We start from the raw sequence: 9,165 nt of genomic DNA on the forward strand, positions 1-9,165 counted from the left end.
ACCAAGGCGCCTCAGCAATAAGCCACTTCCCTTCGGGGCACCTCGGTGCTGTTCTGATCCACTTCGGATCACACCGAGGCACCACCAAAGCAGCCCACTTTGCTTCATTATTCAGGATTCAGACCAAAGCAGTGCACAGCCCTAGGTTTTTTTACAAGTCCATCTTCCCCTGCAGCTCCCTGTGCCTGCTGAAAAACTGCCTCCCCTCCCCCCTCCCAGGTTGTGGGATCCTCTGGAAGAATGTGTGAAATGGGACGCAGGGTTGCAGGGGGAAGGAGGAAACAGTGAAAATCACTTCCTGCAGCAGGAGCTGCCACTGGATCTCAGTCCCTTCCACTCATGGAAGGACGAAGGAGCCATTCTCTCTATGGAAGGGATATTCTTTGTTTTTAGATGACACTTGCAATATTTCACAACAGGACGTGTCTTAGAAGAGGCATCCCCCTACTGTGTGTGACAAAAGAGATTCTGCCTCTTTCCAGAATGGGTCAGCCACTAGGGATGTCAGAGAATTCCACCACAAATCTCGGGGAGGCTGAACGCCAGCGCATTCAGCCCCCCGAAATCAGTGGCAGAACGGTCTGCCACCCCCCGCCCCCCCGGGACGGGACTTACCTTGGGCGCATCGTCCTGGCGGCGGCAGCGGCGGCGGCGGCGGTGCGGCGGCGGCGGCCGGTCTTCTGACCAGCTGCCGCCTCCACCGCCATTTCCAGTTAAAAAATAAATAAATAATATGATAGGCTACGTAAAGATTTACGTAGCCTATCACGGCTAGATTTTTAAAAAACACCGTGATAGGCTACGTAAATGTTTATGTAGCATATCACGGCTGATTTAAAAGGAAAAAAAACGTGCGTATGCAAATGGCGGTGCCCATGGGCGCCACTATTTGCGTTCCTTATTTTGGCACGTCTTAGTCTACGTAAACATTTACGTAGACTAAGACGGCGAAAATAAGGGGAACGCAAATAGTGTAGCGTCTACGCTATTTGCGTTCCCCTTATTTTCGTCGTCTTAGTCTACATAAATGTTTACGTAGACTAAGACGTGTCAAAATAAGGAACGCAAATGCCGGCGCCCAGGGGCGCCGCCATTTGCGTACGCGCGTGTGTGTGTGTTTTTTAAATCAGCCGTGATAGGCTACGTAAACATTTACATAGCCTATCATGGCTGACTGCAGGGACGCAAATGGTGGCGGCTATGGCCGCCGCCATTTGCGTCCCTGCTAGCCAGCGGCCGGATGTCCGGCCGCTGGCGGAGCCGGCTGGCGGCTCCGCAGAATCCCTGCGGAATGGAGCCAGCCGGCCAGGATTTCAGGGGGGAGGGACGGAGCACCTCCCCCCCGGCCAGAATTTCGGGGGGAGGGATGGAGCACCTCCCCCCCACCGCGAATCACCCCGTCGAAAAGGTAATTGACTTTCGTACATCCCTATCAGCCACCCATTTGGTTTGTTTGTGAGTGAGTGCATACTACACACATAAAAAATATTAAAGTCTACTGCCCGATTAATCAAAGGTATATATTTTAATTTATTATTGCTGTTGTTTTAAAAAAAATTATCCAAGATATTAACCAACTAAACGCTACATCCCTAATCATTGCAATACTCATCACAGGTCTCCTTGATGCTCCTCTTGCACTACAACAAATTACGTCATGATCCAGAGCCTTGTACATGTACAGGGGTGGATAGGTGTGGCATGGGTGAGGCAGCTGGAGGTCTGTGCATGGATATATTCCTTGTCATTGTCAACAATGGGAGAGTCTGTTTGTTAATCTTGTTGTTCTGTTTGCATGCATAGGGCTGCTGGATTGATGTCTTGGTCTACAGTTAACTTTACCTTAAGACTTAACTAATACGATGGAGAACAGAGGTGGACAGAAAGTAGAGTGTGGACCACTCGTCACTTTCTAGTGGGCCACTTAGTGCAGTGGTGGACAGATTTCAGGCTTCTGGGATCTACTCTGTTTTTTACTAGAACCCTGAGATCCACCTACTGAAGCCAGATCCAAAATACTGGGTTGGGTGGATGGATATACATGAAGAATTAAGGGACAGGGTACCTCTGAACACATGCTCAACCCAGGAATTTGTGATGGATACCAGAACCAAGTTCAAAGGTCTTTTCACAGCAAAATCCACTCATTGTCCATCTCCCCCCACCCCGTCCTGGTTCTTTTTTCAGCAAACTAATTTAGGAGGGGAGAATCTTTTTTAGTTATTACTTTTGTTCAACAATCACTTAACACTGTTTAGTTGTGCCCCCATTAAAGCACGAAAATGTGAACTTTAAAAAATGCACACTTTAAATTGTGCATTTTTAAAGTTGTGCATTTTTAAAAGTGCACAGTTTCCCCCTTTGAAGCGTGAAAATGCTAATATTTAAAAGTGTGCATTTAAATGCTCACTTTTTCAAATGCACACTTTAAATTGTGCACTTTAAAATTTGTGCACTTTTAACATGCACACTTTGTAAACATGAAGACAAATTTGGGGATTTGTAAACATTTTTTGCAGAACCTGCACTCCCGTTCAAGTTTATGGTTGCAAAAAGGGCATTTTCAAGCAATTTGTGAACTGAAACAAAATTTCCTTGTATCCTGACTCATTTCAAGATTCTGCCTTTATCCTTTAAAGCCTGGAATGACTGGGGAGACATGGCATGAGAGCAGTTCAAAGACAAACATGGGGAGTTTAAACCTCAGGGGTTTGGGGGCAGCCTTTTGTGGGGGCAGCATATGCAAAGGGAAGTTTGCTAAAAAAATTTAAAAGGGGCCACACTTCTGAGAAAAGAACCTAAGATTCATTCTAAAGAAATGAAAAGAACCACATTAATTGCTGCAATAAATCTATATGGCCTTATGACCCATGAAGCAATGAAAGGAATGCATTATGTATTCCCACTGTAGTTTGCAAAATCATAACCACTAAATAAATGAGAAATGCAATTGATATAATGGCTTTGGATTCCAGAATGGGATTTTTCCTATTCACCATTCATAGAATTGTTAGGGGGAGATCAAAAGATAAATTTATTCATATTTCTTTACAGTGTACAGCATCATCTGCTTTCACATCTGAATAGCGATTTTCTCCATATATGTTTGTTTTTCCCAGATTTTCCTTTGTGTGTGCATCCGTATATGTGTGTGTGGAAAGTGGTAGAAACCTAATGAAAAGCTTTTGCTATTAGAGTTTCCAGAAGTTAAACTTAACAAATTCCAAAATCATATGCAGAAAAATTATCATTTAAAAGAATACTATCAGTGCTTCAGCCTTTTGGAGTTTCAGTTCATAAATATGCTCTTTGATGGCAGAAACGCAGACCTCTTTTATGTATTTTGAATGTCATCAAGGAGATATTCTCATGCTAATTATTGCAGACAATTCCTGACTGAACAGCTCACAGATAATAAAAGAAATAAAGCCGAGCTTATTTTCATATTGCTTTATTTTTCTGAAGTTTTGTTAACTAGATTTTCCACTAGCTTTTGCCACTAGCATACAACTAAGAAGCAACTCCTGAAAGATGAAGTGTTTAATTTTAAGCATCTGTAAATGAGTTATTAAGCATGCAGTTGCTTTTAAAAGAAAAAAAAGAAAAAGAGGAACACGATTAACACTCGTCTAGTACTGCCAAGTTAATCTCAGCATATGACGAGCTCCATTTAGGCATGACTGGAGCTCCTGGCACTCTTATGCCTCAATTAATTTGCAGTTGTCTGTTTCTCCTGTTAATACCATAAGTATGTGACACTTCCATGCCACACTGTGGAACACTGCAGCTGCTACAGGTGTGTGTGTGTGTGTGTGTGTGTAGGTGGGGAAAATCACACCAAGGTTTTGTCCAAGTTGCTCAAACGTTTTGTAATGGGTTTTATCATCTGGCCTTCAGAAAAACTCAAGTATGAGAATCTCAGGGCATGATCGTGTTTGTGTATCTATCTATCTATATGAAAGGTAGAAAGACTAACAGAGTATTCAAAAAATATTTAAGCTAACCCTTTTGGCTTCCTCCCTCATCAGTAGCTGTGCTGTTAAATGGATATCAGGAGTGGCAGTTTGGAATGCCTGGAGTTGAAAGTTCCTTAGGAGAAAAACAAACAAACACAGAGGTATGAGTAGTATGTTGCTTATGAATTGTCCTCCAGATTAAGGCCATTGGGACTAAGAGTTCTGAGTCCGTAGATCCAGAGGTTTTCCCTTTTGTCAAGCATGTCATTGTCTTTTGTTTGTTCTGTTGGACACAACTGCAAATGAGAGTGACTGTGTGAAGGTGAGTTGAAATGTCTTCTAACAGGCAGCTCCAGGGGGTTTTTTTGGTAAGAATTGCAGATTTGTGGTTACAGAAACTTGTTCTTAGGTCGGTTGTAGTTTTCCCTACATATTGCATACAACATCCATTTTGTTTTGTTTTTTACATTTAATTAAATAAACCACATTGGTGGAACTGCATGTTTCCGATTGTCTAATGCAATAAGTTTTGTTGATAACTGTGCTCCTGAAAGAAGTGGTTTCTTGGAAGTAACTGCAGGTAATGCAACCTGCTGAATTACATTGGTGTGGCCCTGGGTTGCAAATATCTTGTTTAAGTACAGCTTTAACTAACAGTTTATGCAAATTGGGTGGTTTTCTGAATGTGATGCATGGTGGAGAATTAATGGCTTCCGTTAAATGAACATAATAGGATATAATAGGGTAACTACATTTCATTATCTTGTGATAATTAGGGGCAGCAAGATGGTAGTCCACAACAAATGGAATACGATTTTCTTTTAAAGAATTAGCCATTGCTTCATAAAGAAGGCTATCCCTGGATATTACTGATGCTCAATTGATGTTGTAGTCAGTGATGTGACTAGGGTATCCACATTGTTGGAGATGTTATTTAAGTTTGTTACATCTTCTTGAGAAGTTTTCTTCACTATCGCAAATGTGTTTTATCCTAAGAGCCAAGCTATATATAATGTTCTTCTTTAGACAGTTCAGATGACATGACTTGAAGTTAAGGTACAGATGGGGATCTGTAGGTTTACAATATAAGTCTGTGACAATTTGATGGTTTTCATTTTCAGTGGTTAAGAGGACATCCAGGACCAATTTTGGATTTTCAGTTGTGGTGTTACTGGTAAACATTATCGTTGGGTGGAGCTATTCATAGTCCCAGATGAAAATGTTCACCCATCCCTAGCATATATAACACCACCAGATGCTAGGCTTATAGGTGGAAGTTCTGCTGATAGTTACTTCAAGGTGTCCATAAATAGATTGGCATATGATGGGGCCATACGTGTTTTCCATTATCCTGCCTTTTTCATTTTGCAGGAACCCAAGGTGGCATTCATAGTTATCATCCTCTCTTTTTTTATCCTCACAACAACCCCGTGAGGTAGGTTAGGCTGACAATCAGTGACTGGCCCAAAGCCATTCAGTGAGCTTCATGGCTGAGTGGGAACTGGTCTGGAACCTGGATCTGCCAAGTCCCAGTCCAACACTCTAACCACTACACCACACTGGATCTCCAGAGAGAGAGAGAGACTGTGTGTGTGTTGGGGGGAGACAATCTAGATTGGGACCATGGTGTGGGGGAAGAGAATAACACTGCACCAATTTCACAATGTGAATTGCTCCTCCAGCTGCTTTTTGCTCCAGAAGGGAAGCTGATATTTGTGCCCATAGCAGCTTCCCTTCTGGAAAAAGCAGCAGCTGATGGGCAGGGGAATTTTAATCAGGAAAATGCCTTAGAATCATAGAATAGTAGGGTTGGAAGGGACCTACAAGACCATTGAGTCCAACCCCCTGTTCCATGCAGGAATCCATGCTAACCTCTTTTGCCATATGCTCATCCTGATCTGAATCATGGCCCCCCGCAGTTACGTTGTTGGTATGTTTTTAAAAATACAGAAATACAGTCAGTCATTTCACATAGATTGGTGCTCAGTGTTTCCCCAAATTGGGCCATGGTATCTAAGGGAATGCAACTCAAGGCAGCATGCATAGAGCCCCCAGGTTGTCTCCTATCTAGGCACTGACCAGACCTGCTTAGCTTCAGCAAGTGGCTGCATCATCATGTACTCTCAGGCCTAGGGATGGGTGAACATTTTGTTTGGTTCATTCTGTGATAAGACCTTACAAATTTCTTCATAAACAAGATGGAAATAACTTGCGATTAAAACAGTTAAAATGTGGAAGAAAGCAAAACTAAGAGATTTGTCCATCCAGGCCCGGGGCTTTGATAAAGTGCCTTCAAAAGCCTGGTTTTGAATCTGTGTGTATTCAACCACCTTTATGCTGAATTAGAACTGCCACTTTTTTCCTCATCATGCCAGGCAGGTACAACTCAGTCCTCTTCATGCTGGTAATCGCTGTATCTATTGAATTTGGCTGGTGCAGATGGATGAGAATTTTGTTTCAATTTGCTTCTGTTAAATAGTTATCAGACTTTGCAAATCTCTTCATTAATGGGATGGGAAAAAACTTGAGGTGAGGGGAGAGAGAGAGAATGTTCCATCTCACTGTATGAGATCTCATTCAGTAGGCTGTTACTGGAGCACCATCAGAAGCATTCTGGGAAGGCCATTAGTTCACCCGCAGAATCCAAGGTCAATCCCTATGATCTTCAGGTTAAAGGCTCTTATGTAGCAAGGCTGGGACCTTGGAGAGCCGCTTCCAGTCAGAATAGACAAGACTGGGTTCCATGGACTAGTGGCAACTCAGTAAGATGTTAAATCCATTCTAAATTCTTTTACATGATTTAAAGAAAAAAAAGTTTTCTTCCTATAATTCAAGTGTGGGCAATTTATGCACATCCAGATGTTTTTGCCTACAGTTCCCATCAGCCCTAGTCAACATAGCCAATGGTGATGAGAGTTGTAGGCCAAAACATCTGGAGGGCCACAAGTTGTCTGCCCCTGTTTTATGTACTTGAGAGCCTGTTCTACAATTTTGTTCTCTCAATTGTTAAATATATTCCTCTTGAAATGTACAATGCTGTTCAAATATAAAACAAGAAAATGCCTGATGCCTCAGTTCTTATACTTGCCTACCATAGCAGTTTGAAACCCCTATCTTCAGCAGAATTGTGATGGAATATTTTCAGATGAGCTTGGAAGATCTCCAATTGGCACAGCTCACAAATCCTCCAGGTGTTCTGTGACAGGAACAAGTGGAGACAGCAAGAAAACCTGTGAGAAACATAGGAGCAACTTCACGGAAGTGTATAGACTGTCATTCAAACAAATCCTAAACTTCTCATGGAGTTTTCTTATCATACTGTAGGAATGTGTGCATGGTTCTTTCAAGAAGTTTTGAAATGTAAGAGTTAGGTTGAAGGTTCATAGCCTTTCTTCCCTACTTCAAAGTGACTTCAGCATCATATATTATTTAAACACACAGGCAAAGGCATCAGTAATCATAATAGCATTTACTCCTTGATTTGTTTTTCTGAATGTGCCAGTTCCATTTTTTTGGACCTTTGCTCCATGAGTTCGAAACATGAAGCTCAGATAGTAGCTAAAATGTGCATAAGTGTGTAATGGTAAATGTCAGATTTACAGGTCAGTGAGTTTGTAAAAAATAAACAGAGGAAAAATCCCTTTTGTCTGTAAAAGGGCAACTGAAGTAATTGGCAGGTGGAATCTATACAAGAAAGCTTTTGTTAATTATGCCAGGATATCCTAGAATAACTCCAGAGTCAGTCGATATTTCTCTTTTGCAGGCCTGATCAAACATTTCCCCCTGCCCTGCCAAAATCTTCCCAATAGGAGCCTACCTCAGAGGAATTTAGGATTTAATGGTAATTCTGGCGTTAATAAGGATAGACAGATGTCTCACTTTCAGTTTCTCTCGGTTTCTCATTTTTCCGATCTCGAGTTTTTTTGAAATGTTTTGCATTTCTCTGAATAGATGTACTTTTGTGTGCAGTTGCATGCAGCCTAATGCAAATACATTATATTAAGTAAAATATGTATGTTTGTATGCATCTTTTAAATTGGAGAACTCCACTGAAAAAATTGGAGATGTGCTCATTTCAAAGGATAGCTGAGTTTCAGTTTATGCATCCTTTCAAAATTGCAAAATTAGGTACATTCACATTAAAATGCAAAGCAAAGTCATTTCTCCCCCATCCATAGCTATTACATCATTCACATCTGCAGTGGAGGAATTAGTGAGAATTAGGTTTGTTTGTTTGTTTGTTTGTTTGTTTTTCTAATGAAGACATGAAGACTATTTCACATGCACTTCTTTTGAGATGGTGATGCTAGAAGATAGTAAGCCATGACCTCCACATATGGTGCTACTGGCATGTGACAGCCTCCACTTACTGGCCACAATGCAAAATAACATTGTGTGTGATGGTTTCAACACATCAGTCTCTCTGATGTGAGGACTGATTTTGTTCTCTGTTTACACATGTCCCAGCCTGGCATCCATCTTGGAAAACAGAATGAGCTCTACAGCATGCATAGTCTTCAGTTTTCTAAACAAATTATCTTCTTGCCGCTAGGTGGGAACAATGTCAGCATATCTTACAGATACAACTAACACCAACACAGACCTGTGATTTAATTTGCTAGTGCTTGGTCTTCAAAAAAAGTTGCCCCTGTGAATTCCTGGGCAACCAAGTCCATACTCGGTATGGAAAAACCTTTTTCATGCTAGGCTATAAGATCACTGAAGTCATAATGAGCAATGTGGATACAATGTAGTCTCTGCTCTATAACCCAGCCTAATCATGCCCAGTTAGTCTTTTGTCCAGTTCGGGGGTGGCTAAGTTTCACAAGTAGGTTCAGCACATGATTCTGCTCCTTGTGTTGGGGAAGCACTGTGAAAAAGGGTCAAAGTGCATCTGCTCATTATCTCCCTGTCTATAACATTCAAGTCACAGACCGCTCCTTTGCATCAAGAATTGGAAAACTACACTTGAACCCCAGAACAAGCAGAAAACTGAATAATGGAACAACAGTCCCATGGTTCCCCTTTGGCTGGTGGTGTTCCAGTGACGTCTGAATTTACAGCAGTTAATGTCCCTGCTTTCCATATGACATTTTTGAACTTAATGCATTGCTACCACTGGCACCCATAGCTGCTGTACCTGTGGTAAATTGCACAGCTCTTGCTGAAGGAGCCCATGTTAACCTTATCCAACCCCGCAAGCTCTTCC

This window comes from Heloderma suspectum, chromosome 1 (genome assembly GCF_057233095.1).
Source record: "Heloderma suspectum isolate Gila_16-S chromosome 1, 16-S_ref, whole genome shotgun sequence".
Classification (NCBI taxonomy): Eukaryota; Metazoa; Chordata; class Lepidosauria; order Squamata; family Helodermatidae; genus Heloderma; species Heloderma suspectum.